Here is a 27500-nt window from a genome sequence, read left to right on the forward strand (position 1 = left end):
TGAGTAATACACTGAAAAAAAATATTGTAAACAATTTATACGGGCTGAATTAAACAAATAGATTCAGTTTAATAATGTTCAGCTTAATTTGTTTGTTTAAATTCATCCTAAAATAATTGTTTGCAACCACTTACCTTAAAAATATTATAGTAAATCCAATGCATTTTTTTCAGTGTGCTTGATTGTCTTGGCTCAACCTTTAGGTCTCATAATATTATTCCATCATTTGCACTTAAATGAGGGTCTTATTAGTGGCGCAGTCTCTCTCATCTCTTCTTCCTTTGCTGTTGTACACAAACACACAAACCATTAGCAGAATCACAGCTGTCCTTTGGCCACTGATTTTCTCAGTCTTCTTCTTAAGTGTAGGATCCACCTTAGATGCTGTTTTTTATCTTCTCTTGGTGTTATGTAAGATTTTTTTTAATTAGCCTGGTTGAATGTATAATTTAGGGTGGATTATGGGGATATTGTTGAAATAACACTCTGTATTTACTGGAAACGTTTTACAGCTAGGATGTGAGCTGTTTTGTAGTGATTAACTAGTAAGACCATGTTAACTTCAGTGGGGTCCAAAAGAGTATTTTGCATTATATTTGCATTCTGATTTGATTTATACAGTGATTTTTATAATCTTATAATAATAATAATACAAAATAACTAAGAAAGTAATCTCTACTTCAAGTCTCTACTTTAGAAAGTGACAGTTGAAAAGAAATCTGAATATCTAAATAAATATATATATATATATATATATATATATATATATATATATATATATATATATATATATATAGTATATATATATATATATATATATATATATATATATTAAATCTAAATATTAATTATATATTAAAATAATATATTTTATTCATTCATTCATTTTCTTTTCGGCTTAGTCCCTTTATTAATCTGGGGTCACCACAGCGGAATGAACCGCCAAATTATCCAGCACGTTTTTACGCAGTGGATGCCCTTCCAGCTCTGGGAAATATATTTTATTATATAGATGCAAAAACCTCTAAGTGCCATCTGAAATTTCCTTCTAAAATTAGTTTTTTTCTAAGGCATCCTGTGTGTTGATTCAGTAATTTCACTTTTATAGCAAATAATAGGTCATTTTCATCAATTTTAACATTAAATAACTGAAATTAAAGATAAGAGGCAGAGAAAAATGCTCATTGTAGAGGAACATTTTGGATGGCACGTAGAGGTTTTTTTCATCTGGACTCTCTCTCTCTCTCTATATATATATATATATAATGTTTAAAATAAATATATATTAAAATATTAACTAAATATTAATTAAATCTAAATATTAATTAATAGATTTAATGATTACAGTATTTTTAAACATTTACTTTAGAAAAAGTTAATAATAATACAATTTTTGTCATTTGTTTTATTATTGTTGTTTATTTTTGGATCTTTAAATTAACATTAAAACATTTTGCTTAGAATACTATATGCTGTGATATAGAATATTATAGCAAATATCATCTTATTTGATGAGAAGTATGTGCATGTAAATATGTAATTTACTACAATTGTAAAACGCTAGAACAGTTTAAAAAATGCAACTGGAAAGTGCTTAAAGTCCTTTAATTTAACTATGAAAACACTGTAAGAGCCGTCTGTTAAAATAAGAGGTTACAGTAAAAGATAGAATCAACTTATGAGATATAAAGTTCATTATTAACAAGGTGGTTTAATTTTCCACTAGTAAAATTATGTTTTTTTTTTAATCAGTGGCTAACTGAACAGTCACAATGAATTCAAGTACTTTACAATAACAAGATTGTTGAACATAGACAGTGCTCAGCATATATGAGTACACCCCTCACAAATCTCTCTTTTAAATTCATATTTTTAATAGGAAGCTATACATTATTATATTTGTGCATAAATATTTGAGTAAGTCAGTACTGAAGCCAAATCTGGAGCTTATCTAACAAAATAACTTACGATAACGCTCCATAAACTAGTACAGCTAAATTTATGTTATAGAAAAATATTAAACATGAATTTATAAAAGAGGAAGAATCAAGAGAAGCAAAAAAATTGTAAAAATGTTGTAGGTTGCATTTTAATTTTGCAATATTTTGCTTGAAATTAACCAGCCTGATCTCACGAGAAAACGTAAGTATTTTACGTTTTGTCAGTTTAGTGGCTAATTCGTACGAATTCGAGTTCAGTCGTATGAAATTGTACGATTTTAAAAAAGGGGCGTGGCACCTAACCCCACCCCTAAACCCAACCGTCATTGGCGGATGAGCAAATCGTACTAAATTGTAGGAATTAGATCGTACGAATTAGCCACTAAATCAAAAAGTTACGAATTGCCGTGAGATTGTGTTGAATTAACTGTATTATCTTTCAATTTCTAAATATATTTGGTGACTAAAAGATTATGTTCATAATTATATCTGTTTAATAAATCTATTTTGTTTAAATGCACCAAAATACATCGTCTATATTCACTGAGAAATGGATAAAATATTCATTTTCAAAATGGGGTGTACTCACTTATGCTGAGCACTGCACCATCATTGGCCATAGCTAAACAGATATATAGTGTAGAGCACTCAGTTGAGTACAATGAGAGAGATGTAGTTTTATCACCTTACACCATACTACACTTGTCTAGTATAGGCACAGGCTGCATTAAGTGTTCTCTGCTCTCTATATAGTGCACTATACAGTCCATTCATTTGATTAGGTATAATGAGTGATTTGGCACACAGAGATGGTGCCGGCGCATACATGCAGCCAGGCTTTTTTTTTTTTTAGTTGACAAAAGCGAACCCTCAGGCTTGTTTGTTGTTATCGCCTAGGCTACAGTTCCTTTCGTTTGTGTGAGGCCTATAATAACGCGGGTAAATATCTATTAGACTGCATATAACTATCTTCAGGAGAACAAGCAACACGCTGAAAGTGAAAACCGAAATGTTTAACGGATAAACCATTAATGCATGAAACAATCTCACGGGCCAGTAGTTTGAGACCCCGTTCTTTAGAGTGAATTTTACTTATATATAGGATGAAAGCAAGCTGTATAGATGGAGTAGAGGGAACTTTTCCTACGCCGTGATTGAATGGCGTTATCAAAAGTGTCTTTCTGGAGAGAAGTCAGCGGGAACTAGGCTGTCTGTCTCACTTTGTTCGGCAGGGAAGGCAGTCTTGTCCCCAGGGAGTGATTCTATTTCACACAGAGAGGCTTACGTCTTTCAAGCATACCATTGTCTCGTCTAATCCCACAGTCCTGCCCTGCTGCAATGCCATCCATTCAGTCAGCAGCATATCAGCCGTTCTCTCTCTCTCTCTTTCATTCTCGCTTCCTCAGTTTTTGCTCTTTCTCAGTGGTCTGCATGTTGCTGCATGGACCACCAACATGTTGCTGCTGTTTTCTAGAGACATTCGGGAGAAGCAGGATAACATGGGGACATGACCCTCCTGTTGACTTATGGGGCAAAAATGACTCAGGCACAATTTTAGCAGCATTAAAAAAAAAAACCCTAAACAATGTTATCTTGAAGTTTGGTGACTCTAAAATGACCCCAAAATGTATTAAAACTAGTCATACAGTGGGGAAAAATAAGTATTGGGCACATACATTTTTATTTCCTGGGAATAATATTTCTAAAGGAGCTGTTAACATGAAAATTAACCAGATTTTGGTAAAAACTTCTGAAACTTATTTAATACTTTACATAATAGGCTGTGTTTGGTTCTGCAGCTTTAAGACGCCTCTCAAATGGAGAATGAAGCCACATGCATTGCTCAGGTGTGAGTTTTTCACAGACTTCAACAGTGTGTCAAAATCCTGATGGTTCTGTGGGTCTCGTCCACTAAATTTGAGCTTTATTTTGCATTTCTGTTGAATTTGAGTCAGGTGAATTGGATTCCACAGCTTGATTTTCTTTCTCTAAAAGCATTAGAGAGTTTCCTTGGCTGTGTTTTGAATTATTGTCTTGCTAAAATGTCCATCCTGGATTCAAGTTCATCCTCCTGCTAATGTAGATGTTGGTCTGAAGCAGCTGATATTCATTTACACTGAGGAAGGGCCGAGGGTTGCTGAAGAACTACTGAGAGATTTCAGCTACTGTCTGGGCTTTCACTGCCTTTTCACACCTTCCTTTCTTCATGTGTTCAATACTTTTTTCTGTGTCATTTTATTTTATTACGCATAACTTCATTTGTAATCTAATTAGTTTAGTTTTTTGTTATTACTTATGTGTATTTTATTATAAAGAGATCATATATTTTGTTTAATAACTTTTTTTGTCTTAATAATGTTGGTAAATTAAAATAAAGTGCTTAAATAACAAAAAATCTTAATATTTCTACATTTTTTGCTAGCAATATTCAGTAATTATCAATATCGAATTATATGAAACATGATATTATGATCTATTTTTTTTTGCAATATCGCCCAGCCCTACTTTACACATTTAATGTACAAAAGTTGTCCTTAAACAAAAACAAAAATTTATTTCACACCAGAAAAACTACTGATGCACACTGGTACACTCCAACGCGCGCACATACAAACACACACACAACCGACGACATTCACAGAGTTTGTGATGAAGATGAAGTCGTTTCCTCATTCAAAACAGATTTTTAGGATTGAAATATTGAAATATTGAGACATTTAGGGTTGAAATTAAATGTAGCTAAAATTTGGAAGCCCTTTCTTTCTTATGTTAAAACTCTCCAGCTGAATCTAGACTGATCACCTCTGCCAACCCCCCATAATTCATAACAGTTTGTTACCATTTATTGTTTCGAATTTTAACATTGGGATTGTTGTATACATGTAGGCATCTCTCTCAAATTTAGTTATGAACTTTGTTTGTTTGTTTGTTTGTTTGTTTGTTTATTTATTTCATTTATTGTTTGTTTGTTTGTTTAAACACTTATAATGTTTTTGATGTATGTGTGTACCTATACAGTTTGTTTTTTGTATTCTCTTTTTTCCCTTTTTGCTTTCCATCTCTGTTCTTTAAAGTTGTTGTTTTTGATTCTAAAATGTAAAAAATGTTAAATAAATTATTTAAAAAATAAATTAAATATTGCTGCTTTTTTTAGGTTTAGTGACATTTTTTTAGGGATTTTTTTAAACCCAAAGTGCAAACTGTGTGGACAGAATTTTAAGACAAAAGCAGGGTTAAGAAGGCTTTGTTTAGTACCCAGATGGAACAATAAAAGCAGTACTTTGAGATCTTGACCTTTTGAATGAATCTGTGACCTCCAGTGGTCCGAATGTCTCTGATGACTGGTGTGTTTTACGGCCTATTCTTGTTTCTGTGTGTGTGAGGAGACGTTCATCATGGGCCATGTCAGTCGGGTCGGCTGCACAGGTGTTTAAAGAGGGGGATTTTGACTAATGTGGTGTTTGCACTGCCGATCTTTGTTGTTTGGACTGCTTGTAGATGTTAATGACTGTTGTTGTGATATGATCAGTTCTTTTTGTTGATTTGGGGGCTGGGTTCAAGTTGTTGGTGCACTCTTAACCCAAAAAGTGAACTTAAGTTGCCTTAAAGGGATAGTTGACTAAAATAAAACATTGCCTCTTAATTTATTCTTCCTCTTGTGGTTTTAAACCTTTATGAGTTTCTTTCTTCTGTTGAACACAAAAGAAGATAATTTGAAAAATGCTGGTTACCATGACTTCTATAGTATTTATTCATTCATTTTCCTGTGGCTTAGTCTCAAAGTGAAGAGTGAGTAAATGATGGCAGAATTTCCCACACACATTTCTAGTTGTGTAGTAGTTCCAGTCAGCTATTGGGGTAAAATAGGTGTGGTTGTTAGTTTCAAATGCAAAATTAATAATTTTAAGAGGCAAACAATTCCTTTGACTCTTATTCTCAGATACTATACATAGGTCAGCATTTACTATACCTATCAAAATAGTATATATCAGAAAAGCATGTAAATAAAGCCTCTGTAAATCAAAAATTCTGGTTAAACAAAGCTTTCCTCATATATAAATTATATACTAGTTTCTGGTTACCAAATTATGTCTATTGTATTTCCATCTATGTGTTTAGAGAACTCCTGTGACGGCACTCTTTAATGGCACGTCATGATTTTGCCAAGTACGATACGATCCTGGATTAACGTCTATGTTGATCCTGGAACATCAATTTTGTTTGAAAATGTAATCCATAACTATTCCCTACCCCTTAACCCAACCATAACTGTACATTATTCCCAAAATCAGAAGAGAAAAATAGCTGGATAACAATCATGTAGACGTGCATAAACCTAACCGTAAGCCTAAACTTAACATCAACTGTAAATGTATCCCTTAATTCTGATTGGCTGATATTGTTGACCAAAATCCAACGTCGAGCCAACATCTTAAACCAAAGTCATATTGACGTCAAATACTGACATTTATTCGTCAAGTATGACAACCAAAATCCAACGTCTAATAGATGTACATGGTTTCCGCTACATTCATTCTTCCATGGCGGGGCGCCACACCAAAATTTATCCTGCCACGGCTACAATACAGGTTCTCATTCAAAACATCCAGTCGTTGTTGTTTTTTTAATAGAGGGTTATAATCGCACCAAAATATATTAAAAGGTAAGTGAATTATAAGAGCGCAAACTTTTCTGTAATTGCAGTAGTACTGTGCGTTATTTATTTAACCCTATATGGTGCTGACTGACTGACTGACAGGTGCGTGATGCGTGAGGCCAGCAAACACGACGTAGCTTTCAGTAAAGATTAACATAGTTTCCATAATTATATTTTATTTATAGATAAAGGTCTATGGTTCTGCATACAATGACTTTATCTATGACTTATAGCCAATTCACTTTACTTAAGGACGAATTAATGCCGCACTGTAGGTCTATTGGAGACATTCATAAATATTCCTAGCAACTTCAGCAGTGTTTATTTGAGAGCGCACAAAAAAATCGGCGCTTGAGCAGCATATATTTGAGGGCGTGCAAGAAGTTTTGTGCACGAACAGAGGAAATCAGCACGCAAGCAAAGAGATTTGCATTCTCGTATTAGATAAATGCGATCTCGACTTGTAATACTGCGCTCACGACATTTCTTCATTTGTCATTGAAATAACGCCATAGGTAGTTGGTAGATCTGTGTAAAAGACTTTCCGTCACAGCTGGAAAAAATCCTAGAGGAAACACTGATGTATATTGGTCCATACAACGTCAGGCTGTAAAATCATTGGACGTTGATATTTTGTTGTTTTTAGGTTGTGTTGGAAAGTTACCAAAATGCAATGTCTGTCTGACGGACATTGACATCAGCCTGACACTTTCTGCCCATTGTATTTCCATCTATGTGTTTAGAGAACTCTTGTGACAGTGCATTTGATGGCATGTCATGATTTTGCCAAGTACGATGTGATCCTGGATTAACATCTATGTTGATCCTGAAACATCATTTTTATTGGAAAATGTAATCCATACCTATTCCCTACCCCTAAACCCAACCATAACTGTACATTATTCCCAAAATCAGAAGAGAATAAAAGCTGGATAACAATCATGTAGACGTGCATAAACCTAACCGTAAGCCTAAACATAAACGGTAAACATGCCTTAAATCTGATTGGCTGATTGGAATGTTGTTCAAGGATAGATGTTAATCCAGGACATACCTGTCAACATTTGGATGTGAAAATAAGTATAATCTCTGATTTAGATTTTTCGTTTGATTACATTAAATAACAGAGGAGTCCCTTTAAAAATGCACAGATCTATAATAAAAGCACTCACTTGCTTTCCTAACTGTTTATGCTCATTTAAGACAAAATTTGGGCATTTAATAGAACATGATTACATTATTATGCATATATGTCTGTTCAAACATGCACCCAAAACCCAGAGTATTCACTTTTGGTTCACTTCTAACCGCATGTACAGAATCCGTTTGGGAAACAGCGTCTATTTATCAATATGGAGCGCGTCTGACAGTCTGACACAGCTTACATGAACTGTTTTGAGGATTTCATAGGAGGGGCGAAGGTGCTTGTAATGGAAAGGAAGGGAATCCCGCCATTTTTATATTTAATTCAAAGTGTTTTCATGCCAAAATAAGGTGAAAGCACAGAACAAACTCACGTTTAGGAGCAAGGGGCGTCCCCTGGTGGTTCAGTGGTATGTGTTACGTATAGGGATTGGCTGTTTAATGTTTACTGCCACCCTTGAATTGAAAATATGGGAAGAAAATGGGAAAATACCTTTACGGGATGATGGTGGGATAGAATTGTAAAATAAGGTAGAATCTCGGGACCAGGAACATGTCCTACTTGGTGAAATCAGGTTGGCGGCGTTTACTGCAAAGGACATTTTTATCTGCTACCAACAATATATTTGTTAAATATTAATTCATTTGCATCCCATTCTTGAGGTTCATATCCAATATATCAGGTTTTATTTCTTGGGAAGTTACACATTTAAAATATGTTTCAAGAGTTCACACTTAGATATTGTTTGACAACTGTTAGCAGGTTTGGCATGCTGTCCCGGGAGAGAACCCTGAGCTCAGAGATAGGTGAGCCCAGGGCTCCCGCCTGGTCCATAGAGCATATGAGGGGAGAACGAGATCAGGTGGTTCTCGAGAGCTCCCCGTGGTAAAAGAAAAAAGGAGGAGAAGGGGTGGATGGGGGGTTTCTTCGGAAAACGAAGATAAGAGAGTAGTTCTAGCTAGGCTACTTATAGTGAGTTGGGGTTAATCTGATTGGCTAACTAGTGAATGTAGATGAGTGGCCAGCTGCAGTCAATCATATCACGTGCTCCTCTCGAAATTAGTTTGAAAACTTCACTTTGAAGCATTGTGTACCCCTCTCCAAAAGTCTTCAACAGGACAATCACAGTTAAAAAAGGGCTCCAGTGATAGACAGAAAAGATTCATTCAAATAAATCATTTTGGATGTTTGACGACTATGCTTTTAACAGTATAGCTTACAAAGAAGAAATCAAAATGACCTTTTGAAAACCCAAAGTCAGCAGTACTTTTATTTTGCACCCTGGTGCTTTTTGAGGGCTTAAAGTTGCATGTTCTTTTCTAGCAAACCATCTTTATCAGGTGATCCAGAGAACCCCTGATGCTTCAATTTTCTGTTTTCGATTGATATCTTTAACCTATAAACCCCAACAGCATTTTAATCTACAAACAACCTTAAAGCAGCTCAACAAACACAATAAAACGGTTTGAAACAAAGTTGTGTAGGCTCTATAAAAGTCAATTGCATTTCATTATTCAAGACACTTGACCTCAGATTGCACTATGGGACTCTTTCTGCTAAAATGTCTGCTAAAAATGAAGAATGGCGTTCTGTTTCATGAAAAAAAACTCCTCTGCATGTCACTGGAGGATGGACACATTACAGATACAGAGTCCAGGGGGTTTCCTCTGAACGTTTCATCTCACTTGGATGTGAATGAAACTACTGTCAGCAGTGGCGACAGTAATTTGTTTGGCTTATAAAGACTGCGTTCGATGTTTATTGCTCTCTTTGATGGCGAATTCAAAGTCCCTCCGTCATGAACCTCTGAAGAGGAGTTCAAAATAAACTCGGTTTAATTAGCGTTTGGATTTCTGTCCGTTGTGATTTACAGTGCCATCCACAGAAACTGATATTTCAGTTATCACAGCCTGCCGCGGAGTCCCGAGCCGAAAGATGCCAAGCGTTTAACAGCATTATTCCGGGCTGCTATTTTTCAGTTTGTTGCTTTAAAAGCGGCGATACAATCTTGAAAAATCAACCATCTCGCTTTCCTTTGAAAACTTCAAAAGCAGATGTGTGAATGTGCAAACTTTGATCTCCTTTGACCTGGGAACTTTGATTGGTGAGCAGCTCTGTACTTTTCCCCCTTATGAAATAGGATACATCTGTAGTAATTACAGAGCAAAGCACCTCTGTAGCGTTATTTCTCAACCGCTCAGATTAACCCAGAGCATTAAACAAGTTCAATTAATGTAGCTTGAACTGCTTAACGTGCACAGTTTGAAGGTTGAATTGAATCTGTTTTTGTTTTGTAACTTTTATGTTAGGGAATATGACCATTGTGTAAATAAATACTGACATAAAGATTTTTGGTTAAATGTATATTCATATTTTAAGGGGGCCTATTATGCCCCTTTTTACAAAATGTAAAATAAGTCTATGATGTCTCCAGAGTGTGTAAGTGAGGCTTCAGTTCAAAATACCAAAGAAATAATGTTTTATAACACTTTTAAAATGACGCTTTTAGGTTTTGATCCTAATTGAGCCATTTTGGTGACTGTCGCTTTATATTCAAATGAGATTGTGCTCTTTTTAAAACAGGGCGGAGCTACAAATGCATGTGTGTCAGTATAGTGGCAGATTCAAAAATAAGACTAATGTCATATGCTAATGAGGGAGAGATGGTCACTAGTGGGTGGGGCTTTCCTCCTCTGATGATGCATACAAATGGAGAATGTCAATCAAAGTGTTTCTGCTGACAGTTTTTTTATCACGTGTGATAATAAATTTTTTTTTATACATTTAATTATTACATTAATAATTTAATACATTAATACAGACAGACAACGGTGTTTAAACCCCTTAGAAAATTTTTCGCATAATAGGTCCACTTTAAGGTGCATATAAAGGGTTTTGCATTTAATCACAGATTTTTTTATATTCATATTTTTAGCTTAGTCATGTAGTGTGACATGAAATAAAAAATAATAAGATATTATCTAATTGTGGCATTTTGGTGACTGTTGCTTTAAATTCTAATGAGATTGTGCTCTTTTCAAAAGAGGGCGGAGCTCTCTGTGTCAGCAAAGTGGCAGATTCAAAAACAACGTCCTATGCTAATGAGGGAGAGATGGTCACTAGTGGGCGGGGCTTTCCCCCTCTGATGACATGTACAAAGGGAGAATGTCAATCAAAGTGTTTCTGCAGACTGTTTTTATCACACAAGTTTTCTCCACCGCGTCTAGTGTTGCCAGATGTAGCTGATTGATTCCAGCCCAAAAATTAATTAAATCATAAATCCAATCGCAAAATCTGTCCAAAAAAATCGCAATTAGATATTTTCCCCAAATCGCACAGCCCTACTGTACTGTACCATTCCTACTCCTTTCAGCAAGCTGCGGGTGATGCTATCGGCCGCTCCCCGCTTCAGAGCACTCACAGGCAGTACATTCCTTGTACAGGACTCTCTCACACCTACAGCCAGATAGCAGATCGTTCCTCTGCATACCGATTGCAAATGATTTAGCACCGCGAATGTGAGGTATTTTCTTTGTAGAGTTACATTCAAACTGATCTGCTTCTCCTTTGTTTTAAATTTAACAATTTAATTTTGCCGTTTATTCTTTTCTTGTTTACAATCAGAGAGATTTTAGTCACAGTTTCGAAACTTCATTCATTTTCTTTTCGCCTTAGTCCCTTTTTTAACCTGGTGTCGCCACAGCGGAATGAACCGCCAACTTATCCAGCATATGTTTTGCGCAGCGGATGCCCTTTAAGCTGCAACCCATCACTTGGAAACATCTATACACACCAGCGACCATCTTGCTGTGAGGTGATTATGCTACCCACTGCGCCACCGTGCTGCCCAGTTTCGAAACTTGTCTGAGTTTATAATGTCTGGGAGATTAGGTAAATTCATTATACATCTATACTTATATACTGAATTCAAACAGCAGTACATTTAATTAAATTGGCATGCTTATATAAAGCGTAGTGCAAAATATAAATACCCCTTTATTCACCATTGGCTGTTAATGAACTAAAACATCTGGACGTGATGATGTCAGTAACATGCAAATTGACATTTCCCTACTGATAAAAAATAGCTTAAACATGCCTAGGCTGATTGGCTGATTTTAGCTGGTCAGCCACGCTGATTTTAGAGGGGTTTGGCCACTTCCAGGCTGGTTTCCAGCCATTTCCAGCCTGGTTTTAGCTGGTCAGGCTGGGAGATGACCAGATAAAACCACCTTGTCCAACCTAGCCAGGCTGGGCGCCCAACCAAAACCAGCCGTGTCCAGCTTAAACCAGGCGGGTCAAGCTGGTTTTAGCTGGTTTTAGCTTGTCATTTTCCAGCCTGACCAGCTAAGACCAGGTTGGAAATGGCCAAAACCGCTCTAAAACCAGGCTGGTTGACCAGCTAAAGCCAGCCAACCAGCCTAGGTGGTTTAAGCTGTTTTTATCAGTAGAGTTGACATAATCTAATGACATTTAGCGACTTTTCAACCAGAGCTTAGCACCTTTTCATTGAAAATAGTTGGCAACTCTGCTCAGATTTATGGTATGCAAATCTCCAATCAAGTTTGCATAAAGATAAAATGCTCAGCATTCAAAACATGGTGACATAGTCATAGTATTTGCATTTCTGGTCTTGATTTGTAAGAATAAGAAACCCTGATTGGTCTTAAACAGTATATTTCTTGCTTCTGGTCAAACGTTATGTGCCAACAGCGATGTTGCACCAATGTGCCATTTAAATCCCCACAGAACTAAAGAGTTTAACCTAAACTTGCCTAAAACTTGAACGCTTGTCTTGCAAGTGCTTCTATCCCTTGTGGAGATGCAGATGCAGTTTTGCAATATAAAGCAACACAAATACCCTCTGTCAACATTTCTAAATGCCATGCAGTTTTATGCTTTTCAAAACTTTCATTGTATGCTGTGTCACAGATGTCTGGCGTCTGTGCCGAGAGAACCTGAGGGACTCTTGATTTCTGCAGTGTGTGTATTTGTGTGTGTGTGTGTGCACGCTGACACAAGTCTGCACTCGTCCTTGAGTATCTTCGGAAAGGATTCTGACAGTAGCGTTGCTTAGAGACCATCTCTGTGTGTTCTGCGTTCACTACAAAGCCCAAAACTCGAGGATTAGAGGACAAGAAAGGCACATGAATGCCGTTTGTAGACAATGGGAAACCCAGTCAGTAACTCTTTAAAACTTTGTACAATGAAACGTACAGTATAATGGGGGTAAGGTGCTTTGGTTTTACAACAGGTGTCCTGCTACTCCTGAAAGCTCTTTTCTCCACGTGGAGGGTGTTATTCATATCCATGTCACGGCTTCTTTGTGTTACATGGCCTTTTTTGACACACCCTGGGAATTAGCGCTGGATTTAATGCATTTGCCAACGATTTTAGGGCTCAGCTGTTGTCGCAGAAAGCGGTCTCGGAATGATCCATGGCTTGTTTTCCACCTCCAGGATTGTTTGCGTGAAATACGGAGCGCCGTGTCATTTATTAGGTGGTCATGTTCTACATTTACAGGCTTGTCGGTACCCGTCAAAAGCACTTGAGGAAATAATATGAATCTTATACATATTCATATTCTGACTCATCCGCCACTGGCTGACCACCGGAACATGCAAATCAGCTTTCAGATAAGTCCTTTTTCCTTTCCATCATTAGATGTCTTCCTAGCCACTGGTGGACCCCTGCTTTTTCTCCACATACACACACACCAAATATATATGTATATATTTGGAGGTATATATATATATATATATATATGTAGATGCACAGCGGTGGATTGAGATTAAATGTAGTCTCTCTCCAGTGAGCCACATGCTGGGACAGTCGGTCCACTGCTTTTTCATCAACATACGGAGCTGGAGAACGACATCTGTGACTGCTTCCCTCCGGCGTTTAATGAAGACACAACTGTGTGGAAATCACATGAAACTGTTATATGATGCCAATGTGATGTTTTTACTTACAATTTATTTTTATATTCTTATTTATTATTGCGCACAGTTTGAGCTGCGCTATATAGCCTGCTGCTTTGAATTAATCCATTTTACTTTGTCTATGTCTAAGTTGTATATAGCTTTAAGCAACATTTCTGTCAGCAAAAATGTAAAATACAGTGCACTAATAGACAAAAGTCTTGTCCTCTATCCAAGTTTTAGGAACAACAAATAATAACTTGACTTCTAGTTGATCATTTGATATGAGAAGTGGCTTATATGAAAGGCAAAGGCCTCTAGATTACGCTTATTTTACCACAGTAAAATATGATCATGCCTTGATTTTTAATGATTTAATTAGGACAGTAAGGTCTGACTTTGCTTAGACAAAAGTCTTGTCACTTAACAGAAATAATGTCCAGTATAGAATATGTGGTCATGCTGCAGTGGAAACAAAATGAATATTGTGTCTGACTCCATCATGAGCTTGGAGGACTGCATCCATACATCTCTGCAATGACTCAAATCACTGATTAATAAAGTCATCTGGAATGACAAAGAAAGCGTTCTTGCAGGACTCCCAGAGTTCATCAAGATACTTTAGATTCATCTTCAATGCTTTCTCCTTTATATTACCCCAGACATGCTCAATAATGTTCATGTCTGGTGACTGGGCTGGCCAATCCTGGAGCACCTTGACCTCCTTGGCTTTCAGGAACTTTGATGTGGAGGCTGAAGTATGAGAAGGAGCGCTATCCTACTGAAGAATTTGCCCTCGCCTGTGGTTTGTAATGTAATGGGCAGCACAAATGTCTTGATACCTGAGGTTGTTGATGTTGCCATCCACTCTGCAGATCTCTCACACACCCCCATACTGAATATAACCCCAAACCATGATTTTTCCTTCACCAAACTTGACTGATATCTGTGAGAATCTTGTGTCCATGTGGGTTCCAGTAGGTCTTCTGCTGTGTTTCTGATGATTGTGATGCAGTTCAACAGATGATTCATCTGAAAAATCGACCTTCTGCCACTTTTCCAAATAATTAACTAGAAGTCAAGTTATCATCTGTTGCTCTTACAACTGGGATTGAAGACAAGACTTTTGTACTCACCCTTAGGTAGTTTCAAACCCTTGTAAACAAACACTATGGAAGTAAGTGGTTACAGGTTTCCAACATTTTTAAACTATCCTCTTTCGTGTTTAACGTAAACTCATGAAAGTAAATATGGAAATGGTGAGTAAATGATGACAGATTTTTTGTCTTTAATCGGTATTGGCTAATATTAATATTAAAAGTAGAAATGTGTTCTGGTAGATTAAAATAATACTTTTACTGCACTGTTTAGAGGACAAACAGATAAAAGGATAGTTTTTTACACAATAAATATTGTTTCAAGAGTTCACACTTAGCTGATAATCAATAAAGCGTATTTGGCATGCTGTCCCGGGAGAGAGCCCTGAGCTCGTAATATCCTCGAGCCCGGGGCTCCCTCCCGCTAGAAGGGCGAGAGCGGAGTTAGAGCTCAGGTAGGTCTCGAGAACTCCCCTGCTTGTCGCCGGGTGAGAAGTGTAAACTAGTGTTGTTTTCGGTGATAATTTGGTTTAGTCGATTGGCTATAGTTTATGTTTTTGGACGGTGGGAGGAAACCGGGGGACCCGGGGGAAACCCACTCGAACACGGGGAGAACATGTAAACTCCGCACAGAAACACCAACCAGCCTGAAAGGAGGTTGGACCAGCGGTGTTCTTGCTGTGAGGCAACAGTTCTAGCCACTGGGCCATCGTGTCTCCCTATCGGAAAAAGGGGGACGGAGTAGCGGTGGAAGGGGTGGTGGGGGGGGGGGGTTGGGGGAGCTTCAAGACGAAGATAACTGGAGTGAAAAACTCTGGTTATTTATAATGCTTCCGTAACCATCTAATGGGTCACATTACGGAGCTAATGAGGAGCCAGCCGTGTTGATCATAAGCATGTGATCCTCTCGAAATTAGTTTATAAATAAACCACGCGTATTAAATAAATTCATTCATTCATTCATTTTCATTTCGGCTTAGTCCTTTTATAAATCAGGGGTCGCCACAGAGAAATGAACCGCCAATTTATACCCTTCCAGCCCCATCCCATCACTGGAAAACATCCATTCACCGCATGTCTTTGGACTTTGGGGAAACCGGAGCACCCGGAGGAAACCCACGCCAACATGAGGAGAACATGCATACTCCACACTGAAATGCCAACTGACCCAACTGTGGCTCGAAACAGCAACCTTCTTGCTCTGAAGCGATTGTGCTACCCACTGCGCCACCGTGCTGACCTATTAAATAAATGTAATTAAATAACTATAAAAATACATTTATTTTTATGTTTAGGGGAGAGAACAGGATGACAATCTTGTAAATCAAATTCATAAAATATTTGCGGCGTAGGTGTTGTGAATAGTTTCGCTTTACACCTGAATCCTTCAATTAGTTCTGCTGATGCTGTGACGGATAACACAGCTTTTATTTATGCCTAATCCTCTTTCCTTGCTTTTGAAATGGAAAAGTGAGAGAAACTCAGACAGAAGCATATCACTTGGAAATAATGAACATGTGTCCCTGTAAAAGGTCGGCTTATTCAAATCATAGCCATACACGACACGTCTGTTTTGACTCTTCGTGTCTGATGCATCTCAGGTGTCAGATAAGCAATGGGGGATTTGATATTTTCGCCATGTTTAATTCGATTCCAGACACTGGGATTTTTCAAATCTTTCAATGTTATCGATCAGGAAGTGGATGTCAGAATACACAATAGAATGAGCGATACAGTTAGTGATCAATACTGTCAGTCTGAAAGCACACTTGAAGGGCTGATTCTGTCAAGACTGGAAAGAAGATCAGTGTTTATCTGTTCAATGGCATTGATTAACTGCTCATGTGATGCTTACATGTTTTCTAATGCAAGAGCATTCTGATAGATTCTGGTAGAATACACTGATTAACAATAAATGTGTTTGTGCTAAATTATGTGTTTCGCTAAGTAACCTGTTACTGCTTAATTTTCATTTACCCTTTACAATAAGGATTCCTTTATTATATTAGTCATTATTAATGTCACGATTGCCATCGATTTAGCCCTAAGAGATGCCTGGAGAACATTCACTATCACCTGAACTACACATCCCATCATGCACCTCACACACACCAGTTCCACATCATGCTTGATTACTCACAAACTGCTGGAAGCTCATAATAAAGTGATTACCTGGATGTATATTCACCCCATATATATATATATATATATACACACACTTTGCTGAGTCTTGTTTTCCAGTGAAGCATTACAAAGCATTTTGTCCTGCTGCGTTTTGATCCTTGTCTTGTTTACAGTTTATGTTACCTGTCCTGACCATTCACCTGTTTTTGACTACGCTCTTTGGATTAGCCTCATGCTCCAGTTTGCACCTGTTTGACCCTTGCCTGCTTGACTATCCTTTGAAATAAACTGCATGCACATCCTTATCTCCATTGCCAGACTCACTTCATTACAGTTAATATCAGCATTTATTAATGAAGATCAAACATTATCTGATGCAAACTTTAATTTGCTAAAATTAACACATTACAATAAATATTGATTGATGATATAGAATATATTTTATATTTATTTATACATTTAATTGTATATTTAATAATAAACATTTTATTATTGTTTTAACTTTAATCCATTGACCAGTGCTACCAAATGAGACTTCATTTTTACATGTTTCACTTCTGAAAAGTGCACAAATTTCTGCGTTTCGGAAGTTACATTTTGTTAGTATCTCAGTTCATACATAAAATACTTTTCATATTTTTCATTAAACTCGTGATTTGAGCTGCTATCTATTCTTGTTTTATTTAGATTGCTTGACTTATTCATGCCTATTTCTTTTTTTGAAAAAGGGGGTGGGGAGAAACTTCTGATTTAAATGAAGCAGATAAAACCTTTATGATGTATTTATGGATTAATATAATTCACTTGAACACATTTACATGAGTCATTTTTATGGGTTGAATTTAATCAAATTAAATTTAGTAATGTTCAACTTAATTTGTTTAAATTCGGCCCATAGCATTTGTTTGCAACCACTTACCTTAAAAAAATGTGTACAGTTGAAGTCAGAATTATTTGCCCCCCATCTCACAACAGTGCCACACAAAGGAACTCACACAGTAACAACAACAAATGAACATTAGGGCATAAAACATAAAAACACTTATAAAGTATAAATGAATAATCACTTCACGTGTCCCCCCCCCAAATAAATGTTTAAAACGATCTAAAATATACAGGTCACCGAAATACCTCTGCTTTAGTCTATGCCTTATTTAAATATCTAATGGCTGCTGGTATGAAACTATTTTTGTATCGTTTCGTTCTACAGCTTAATACTAGAAACCTGCGACCAGAAGGAAGGAGCTGAAACTCTGAGTGTAGGGGATGAGCAGTGTCACTTCAAATTGAATTTGTGATTCTCTTCAGCTGCTCGGTGTACACAGCCTCTAGATTAGCTAGTGACACCCCAGTCAGCTTACTGGACCACTTAACTATTTGATTTAGTGAGTTTTTATTCTTGACAGAGAGATTCCCAAACCATGACACCAAAGCAAAGGATAGAATGGATTCAAGAAAAGCATGATAAAATAAAATCATCATGTGTTTGTCAATGTGGAAATGATTTAGCTTTCTCAAACAAAATAATCGCTGGTGCCCCTTTTTACAGACTGCTGCACAATTCTCATCAAAGGAAAGTTTAGAATCAATAATTGTGCCAAGATATTTGTATGATTGCACACTTTCCACAGTCTGATTTTTAATGGAAGTGCTCACCTGTGTGTTAGCAGCCTTTCTAAAATAATGTTTTACAGAGCAAGGAAATTTTCACAGTATGTCTGATAATATTTTTTCTTCTGGAGAAAGTCTTATTTGTTTTATTTTGGTTAGAATTAAAGCAGTTTTAATAGTTTAAAAATCATTTTAAGGTCAAAATTATCAGCCCCTTTAAGCTATATTTTTTCCGATAGTCTACAGAACAAACCATCGTTATACAATAACTTGCCTAATTACCCTAACCTGCCTAGTTAACCTAATTAACCTAGTTAAGCCTTTAAATGTCACTTTAAGCTGTATAGAAGTGTCTTGAAAAATATCTAGTCAAATATTATTTACTGTCATCATGGCAAAGATAAAATAAACCAGTTATTAGAAATGAGTTATTAAAACTATTATGTTTAGAAATGTGTTGAAAAAAATCTTCTCTCCATTAAACAGAAATTGGGGGAAAAAAATAAACAGGGGGGCTAACTGAAGCTGACTTCAGCTGTACATCCAATTTTTTTTCAATCAATTACTGTTGCTAAAACCTCAGTTGTTTTTTTTGGCAAACACTTTTTCCCACATGCCGTTCTCTATATGAGCTCAACTCTTACATTTATTTCCGCATCCATGATGCTGCCGCCCACAGACCGATGTCATTTATCTCCTGAATGACCCATTTCTTTTTCTCCTTACGTTACGCTACGGTTAGAGCTGCATTCCCACATCCTCGTCAGGCATGTTGAGAGGCTCATCAGAGCGGTGCTTTTACTCTTCAACATCCTATCGATCTCCCCCTTCTCCTCTTTAAGATAATCCACTCTCTGAATGGACCAACTGAGCCTGCCAAAGACAAGCAACAGGCGAGGAGGAGACGTTAAAAGATTTGTGCTCTCCTCAAACACTGCTGTCCTCCTCTCTTCTTGCAAGTACCTTGTATTTAAGACACTTATTTACTAAAGGGATCATTCAGGCAAAACATTTTAATTCTGTCGCACTTTATTTTTAATGTTCAATTCACACTATTATTATTGCATTAACTATTGTGTAGTTTTTTAGGGATGCTACGATCCTGATACTTGGATCGGATATTGGTTTGATACAGCACATTTTTGCTGGATTGGGTATCGGCCAGCTGGTACAGATCCAAATCCGATCTTGCATGTGCACTTGCAACATGCTTTTATTTTATTTATTTATTTATTTTTGCCTCAGATATATTGTCTGATGAAAGCCAGCACAATTATTTCATTGCTCCATGTTATTACTGTCGTTTTCATAAAAGGGGCAAAATAAACATTCATAAAACAGTTTGCTTTCTAACAGGTTTAGTTAGACTTACTGTAAAGCATAACCGAGTGTATTTACTTGAAATACATTCTCCGCAAAGATGGGCATTTTGATAACTACTTGTATAGGCTATTCGATTTGTTTGCAGACTGTCTCGGTTATATTGTGTGATGAAAGGAGTGTGCGGACTTCTGAGTCCAGCTGTAATAGCCCCACGGCTGAAACTGCGCTATGGTTATGAGTCTATTCAGCATGATTCCGCCTATCCCAGCTTCTGTTACCACATGTACAAGTTAATCAATGATGAAGACTGTTTGAATTTTATTTTTTGTTACCTACCTTTGACTGAACGGTTCTCGTGGTAGTGCTGGAATAAAGGGACTGTCCTGGGAAAATTGGGACATCTGATCACCCTTATGGGTGACTAAAACAGGGCTATTCCATATTCTGGTTGGGCTACAGCCACTCCGAGCCCAAGTTCAGAGCACTCCTAGAACCGGCATCACTGTTTTTGAACAGCAGCGAACGGAACGGAACTTCTCGTTATCGACAATGACGAGAAACAGCATAACGCAAAAAGGTGTTTCCTGCATCATAGCGCAAATTAATTCTTCAGCCAATCAAGGGCCCCCTTCTTCTGTGGACCCTGGGACTTCAGCCCCACTAGCCCTTATGTTAATCCGGCCCTGCTCAAGGGTACATAATAGCACCTAAAAAGTACAAAAGTGTTCCTCTTAAAATGTGTAGGTACAGATATATACTTTTAAGGTACCAATATGGACCCTTCAAGTACAAATGTGCACCTTTTGAAAAGGTACCACCCCAGTGACAGCTTGCGTACCTTTATTTCTGAGAGTGTAGAGACCATGGTCTTCAGCTTTCTTTTTTAGAGCACCTGACTCCCATGAGCAAGGTCACCGGTTCAGTCTCAGTTCAGAACGGGTTGGGTGCAGTGGGACCGGGGGGGTTAAGAAACTAATTCCATTGTAATCACATTTGTTGAATGCAGAGCCTTGAAACCATATAATCATTTCTTCATTCATTAATGTTCCTTTGGCTTAGTCTTTTATTTACCAGGGGTCGCCGCAGCGGAATGAACCACCAACTATTCCAGCAAATGTTTTATGCAGCTGATGTCCTTCCAGCCGCGACCCAGTACTGGAAAACACCCATACACTCTCATACACACACACACACAGTCATACACTACGGCCTATGTAGTTTATTCAATTCCCCCTATAGCACATGTGTTTGGACTGTGGGAGAAACCGGAGCACTCTGAGAAAACCCACGCCAACATGGGGAGAACATGCAAACTCCTCACAGAAATGCCAACTAGCCTAGCTGGGACTCAAACCAGCAGCCTTCTTGCTGTGAGGGGACAGTGCTAACCACTGAGCCACCATGCCACCCCTGTTCTTTCTTTTCTTTCAGTGTTATTTTGTCTATCATGGTTTCATCAGCTGTGTTGTACCTAAAATCTTTTAATTAGTCTAGCGGTGCGCATTTTCTTCCTCTCATCATCAGTGAAATGAAAGAAAGCCTTTGTTATTCAACAGTTCCGTCAGTGTGTGGAGCGTTTTGCACAGGCAAGCACAAAATGTGAGTTTTATTCATGACCTTGCTTGTATGACATTGTTTTTAACAGTTCCTCTAACTTCTCTCTCTTCCAAGAAACACGCAATAAGTTCCGGCTGCCAAGTCTGAGGAACACGTTATCATTCAATCGGATTACTAATGAACCGTTTTTTCAGAATTAAACATTTCCCCCTTCGCTCTTTCTCCCTTTCTCTTCTCCTCTCGTATGATAAGGCGTCCTCTCATTTAGTACAGTGATAACTCACTGAGGCATGTTAACCACATCCCTGAGCGCTTCTTTAATTGACTAACTTTTTAGTATCTCTCTCTCGTTCTCGAGTTATTTAGCATTCCTTCCACTCGCGGAAAAAAGTGAGAGCTGCCAGTATATCTCTCAGTGACAGACCCTCAACATCACACAACACAGAGCTCGCTAACAAAACTCCCTCTAGTGCAGACACAATGTGCATCAGCAGCACTTCGCACGTCAGTCTTGAATTATGTATTTTGTTTGATTTTCCCACAGCGACGCACGCATGAGGGTGAGAGAGTGATGCTATAGATCTTGATTACTGTGACACTCTCATCAGAGCACACATGCTCACATAAACGCTCTTGTCAATAGTGAGATGTTAATGTGAGGAATGCGAACGATAGAGAGAGAGAGAGAGATTCGTCCTGGTAATTAATTCAAATTCAAAGCCTAAGTGCTTTGAGGAGAGATAACTGTGAGCCGCCATGATGTGGAGAGTGGAGTAGCTGCTTATTTGAAATGCTATGAGAAGAGAAATACGACAAGCTGTTTTACAAAACCAAGCGATTTGCGAGTTTGCTGTCTATACACAGATGCCTTTAAATGTTCAGACTAAACGTGGTTTGTAGAGACAAACCAGTCGCAATTCAATTCATTTGAGTGAATTGGTGATTTGCGGTGACTGTGATTCAGCAAAGCTGAGCAGCTCCATGCACAATAAACAGCACAAACACTGAGGGATTTCTTGTTATGCTTTTGAAAGAAGTCTCTTATGTCTGGCAAGGCTTCCGTTGATTAAAAACAGTGATATTGGAAAATTCAATAGTTCACACTTAGCTCACAATGCATATAAAGCTTGTTTGGCGTGCTGTCCCGGGAGAGAGCCCTGAGCTCAAGGGATCCTCGAGCCCAGGGCTCCCTCCGTTCACAGGGCGAGGGGAGATTGAGCTCAGGTCGATCTCAAACTCCCCCGCTGCTGAGGCCAAGGCGAACTCCCTGAGAGTAAGACATTAGAAAAAAGATATAACTTGTTTTATCTATAATATAGAGCACATTTGGATGGTGGGAGGAAACCGGGGAACCCGGGGGAAACCCACGCGGACACGGGGAGAACATGCGAACTCCGCACAGAAATACCAGATGGCCCAGTGAAGACCCAACGCCATTGGTATTCTTGCTGTGAGGCAACAGTGCTAGTCACTGGGCCACCGTGCCGCCCATTCTGGATAAAGGTGGAAGAAGGGGAGGAGAGGGGTTTCTTGAGTGTTGTTATTGTAGAATATCGCATGAGATAGATAGATAGATAGATAGATAGATAGATAGATAGATAGATAGATAGATAGATAGATAGATAGATAGATAGATAGATACATACATACATACATACATACATACATACATACATACATACATATATATATATATATATATATATATATATATATAGATAGATAGATAGATAGATAGATAGATAGATAGATAGATAGATAGATAGATAGATAGATAGATAGATAGATAGATAGATAGATAGATATAGATATATGGATAATTGGGTAAGCTAAATTTCCCCAGTGATGGGTTGCCGCTGTGCAAAACATATGCTGGATAGTTAGCGGTTCATTCCGCTGTGACGACCCCAGAATAATATAGGGACTAAGCCGAAAAGAAAATGAATATATATATATATATATATATATATATATATATATATATATATATATAAATATAGCACACTCTTATTTTAATGAATATACAGTAATTATTTATTCCTACTAAATGTATTGTCTATATTACTGAAAAATGTATACAAATTTTTTTTGCAAAAAAAAATATATATAAAAAATAATTTATATTAAGTGACATTTTCCTACCACTTATATAGATATATCAAAGATTGTCTAATTGCAAATCAATAATGTAAGTCCATAAATTGATCAAGCAAATGCAAGTAATTAGTAATTGACTTGCATTTGACTGTTTGCAGAATTTCTATGTCATTTCCTCTTCTCCCCAATGTATTTTTGTGAAGAATACATGCAAAGTGTTTCTGGAATGTGTCCAAAATCTTCATTTAGCTTTTTATAATTTGAAGCAGCTTGTATGTTGGACCTGTGATGCTTTTCAAGGTTTTGGTAGTTTTGGAAAAAGACAAAAGGTCTCCCCCCTGCTGTCTCCTCTATTAAAGCTGAGAGCTCTCTCCTGGGTGCCTGTCTCTCAGTGGAGGGACTTGCTATGGCCACTGACCACATTGTTATAATAGACAGATTTATGTGCTCGAGGGACTCGTAAAGCTGCTCCCCTTTTCCTCCCTCGAAACTGCTGTACTATTACAACCCAGCTGGCAGACAGAAACACTTTCTCTCCGTAAGCACACTCATGCATAAGAGGAAATACAGGTGCAAAATCTGATATTGCCATATTTTGTTTTTCTGTAAAAAATATTGTGATATTTATAGACTTAAATAGCTCTATTTTGAAAGAATTGATCATTTTAGATCAATTTGGAGGATTTTGTAGGACATCTGCGTAAAATATAATAAATCAAAAGCAAAGACAAATGCAGTAGAGCAAAGAAACAAATAAAATAAACAGTGGTTCTGAGGAACCTAATAGTTCTCAGGTAAACAAATTGTATATCCAAATGTAAAATAACACTGCATAGTCCTCAAGGTATAAAGAAATACAATTAATTATTGTTAAATGCACAAAAACTAGGGGTCGGATGGCTCACAAAATTGTCGGTTTGATTTGTATCACGTTTTTTTAGCCACGGTTTAATTCAGTTTACATTGTAAAAAACCCCTATTGTGGCGGTTTGAGTGTGATGCGCCTGGGATGAGAATCAGCAGCTCGAAGTCTAAGGCCTTGGTGCTCCACCGGAAAATCTACGTTCCTGCTCTCATCTATAGTCATGAGCTTTGGGTCATGACCGAAAGGACAAGATCTTCAGACATGTTCAGAACTGTGAAGCTGACTATAATTCTGACTAAGCATTGTAGATGCTTCAGTGTGGCTTATTGCAGATGCGCAGATTGATGCTTAAACAATATATTGCAGAGCCCTAATTTTAACTGAGCACAAGACAGCATCATGGACAAACCGTCAGCCATCACCTCTCGCTCCTGTTATAGCACACTTCCAGCTCTAATGCTGATAGATGCGGCACACTTGTGTGCTCGTGCATTATAACTAGAAGCAGGTGGTGTGTTTATTCCCCAGGAGGCGTGTCAGTGTGTGTGTGTGCATGTGATGGATATCCTGTACATCTAATGAATCAGATCTCAGCATGCGGAGAACGGCGAAAGACTGGGCAGGTCATGACAACAAACCCTCCCTGGACACAAGGTAAAACATTCAGGGTCAGACAGGTGAGCAAACAGCCCAGGTCAGATACCTGGAGAGGTTAATTACTGTAGTGTCCTGAGGCCGAACATTAACCCAACAGGCCACGTCTTTTAGGCACAGGGAGGACTAAATCCTCTGAAGGCATGCCACCGCTCGCTCAAAAGGTCATAATGGATGTCACTGTCGCAGCTTCTCAAGCGCAAACCGCCTGTTCCCAAACGTTAGTGTCAGGATATTGATTGGTGGCAGACGCTATCATTTAATTGGTTGACGGTACTCTCTCTTTCTCTGGCCCTCAGCGTTTTAATCACATGCGCTGCATTTATGAGACTTCTCTGAAACCCAGATTAATCAAAACACAACAATCGATGAGCAGCAGTAGAGCGCCAGTCGTGAACCCAGCTACTTTAGGAGCAACTCGCTATAAACGCTGCATGGTGGAAAACTGTGTGATTGACTCTGTGACATTGATTCTTTCTCTAAGTAAAGATTCCTGTAATTGTATTGGGTTTCCATATAACATGATACACAATCAACATGCCTGAGGTTACAGACACTGTTTAATCTTATCAATAACAGTTTAAGTGTTGTTTACTTCATTTGTATGTTGTAGAATTTGTTCCTCATGGTATCTAAAATGATATCAAATATCGATATTTTTCGTATTTTTTCGATATTTTTCATTTACGAAGTTTTCGTATCAACTAAAAAACAAAGCCATATAAGTCTGGAATGAGTGTTGGTATCAATTAGTACTGTCACGATACTGGAATTCCCAACTTCGATACGATAGCTTGACAAATATCAATATTCGATACTATTGTCCCTCACGATTGCATATTTTAATTCAATTCAATTCACCTTTATTTGTATAGCGCTTATACAATGTAGATTGTGTCAAAGCAGCTTCACATAAAAGGTCACAGTAAATAGGAACAGTAATATTTTAGTGCTAAGAAACAAAGCCATATAATCTTGGAAGGAGTGTTGGTATTAATTAGTGTTGTCACAATACTGGAATTTCAACTTCGATACGATACCTTGAAAAATATCGCTATTCAAAACCATTCTCCCTCACGATTGCATGATTTAGTACTAAGAAACAAAGCCATATAGGCCTGGAATGAGTGTTGGTATCAATTTGTGCTGTCACGATACTAGAATTCCCAACTTTGATACGATACTTTGAAAAATATCGATATTCAATACCATTCTCTCTAACTATTGCATATTTTAGTACCGAGAAACAAAGCCATATAAGCTTGGAATCAGTGTTGGTAATAATTTGTGCTGTCACGATACTAGAATTCCCAACTTTGATACGATACTTTGAAAAATATCGATATTCGATACCATTCTCCCTCACGATTGCATATTTTAGGATTAAGAAAGAGCCATATAAGTTTGGAATGAGTGTTGGTGTCATATAGTGTTGTCTTGATACTGGAATTTCAACTTCGATACTATACCTTGAAAAAAAATCGATACTTGATATTCGATACCATTCTCCCTGACAATTGCATATTTTAGTACTAAGAAGCAAAGCTGTATTAACCTGAAATGAGTGTTGGTATCAGTTGGTTCTGTCACGATACTGAAATTCCCAACTTCTATACGATACCTTAAAAAATATCAATATTCGATACCATTCTCCCTCACAATTGCATATTTTAGGACTAAAAACAAGGCCATATAAGCTTGGAATGAGTGTTGGTATCAATGAGTGCTGTCATGATACTGAAATTCCCAACTTCGATACGATACCTTGAAAAATATCGAAATTCTATAACATTTTCAATACCGCGAGAAACAAATCACACAACATACAAATGAAGTAAACAGAAAAAAATAAAGAACTATGAAATGTTTTGCATTCTCACTTAATCTGATTTTCAAGCACTGAGTGACGCCAAGAGCGTGCTGATTTTATTCTGTTGTACATGCTAATCGGTTATATTGTAATATAAGTAAATAGCGAAATAGATATTTTGCTCCCTGCTGGTGAGAAGAGACAGCACGAGAGAGTAAAGCCAGTATCAATACTTACCAAAAGTAAGATTATATTGTTTTAAAAATGTCAGTATTTATCGATCTTTTTGACAACACTAGTATCACTGTTGACAGATTCGACGTTTTTAGGTGATCCCTTTAACCAGATCGTTTTAACTGTGGTCTGTTTCAGTGTAAACAAGCACCACAGCTGACAATATAAAGTCATATTTGTCTTGTGTTAGTCTCATGATCAGTAAAGCAGAAAACATCAGCAGTGCTGGAATAAGATTCACGGGATAAGCATTGATCGTAATTTATGTAATTGGCAGAATCGCAGGTTCAGTTGTAGCGGGACGTGCAGTTCATCACATTCAGGCGTCTGGGACACTTCTTCTTTTTTTTAAGAGGCTCACTGAAGCACTGGGTCACCCATGGCTAATCATTAACTCATTATTGTGTATCAGGCTGTAGATCAGCTCTAAATCCAGTGCATTTAGAGCTCTGACAGCTTTATGGAG

The 27500-nt window shown here is 37.5% G+C and overlaps 1 protein-coding gene across 5 annotated transcripts in view; it reads left to right on the forward strand.

Moving 5' to 3' along the window:
* The window catches only part of ptprfa (protein tyrosine phosphatase receptor type Fa), a 444470-nt gene that overhangs the window by 100036 nt on the left and 316934 nt on the right, over positions 1–27500 (forward strand). The gene's annotated exons all lie outside the window — the stretch shown is intronic.

This window comes from Danio aesculapii, chromosome 6 (assembly GCF_903798145.1).
Source record: "Danio aesculapii chromosome 6, fDanAes4.1, whole genome shotgun sequence".
Classification (NCBI taxonomy): domain Eukaryota; kingdom Metazoa; phylum Chordata; class Actinopteri; order Cypriniformes; family Danionidae; genus Danio; species Danio aesculapii.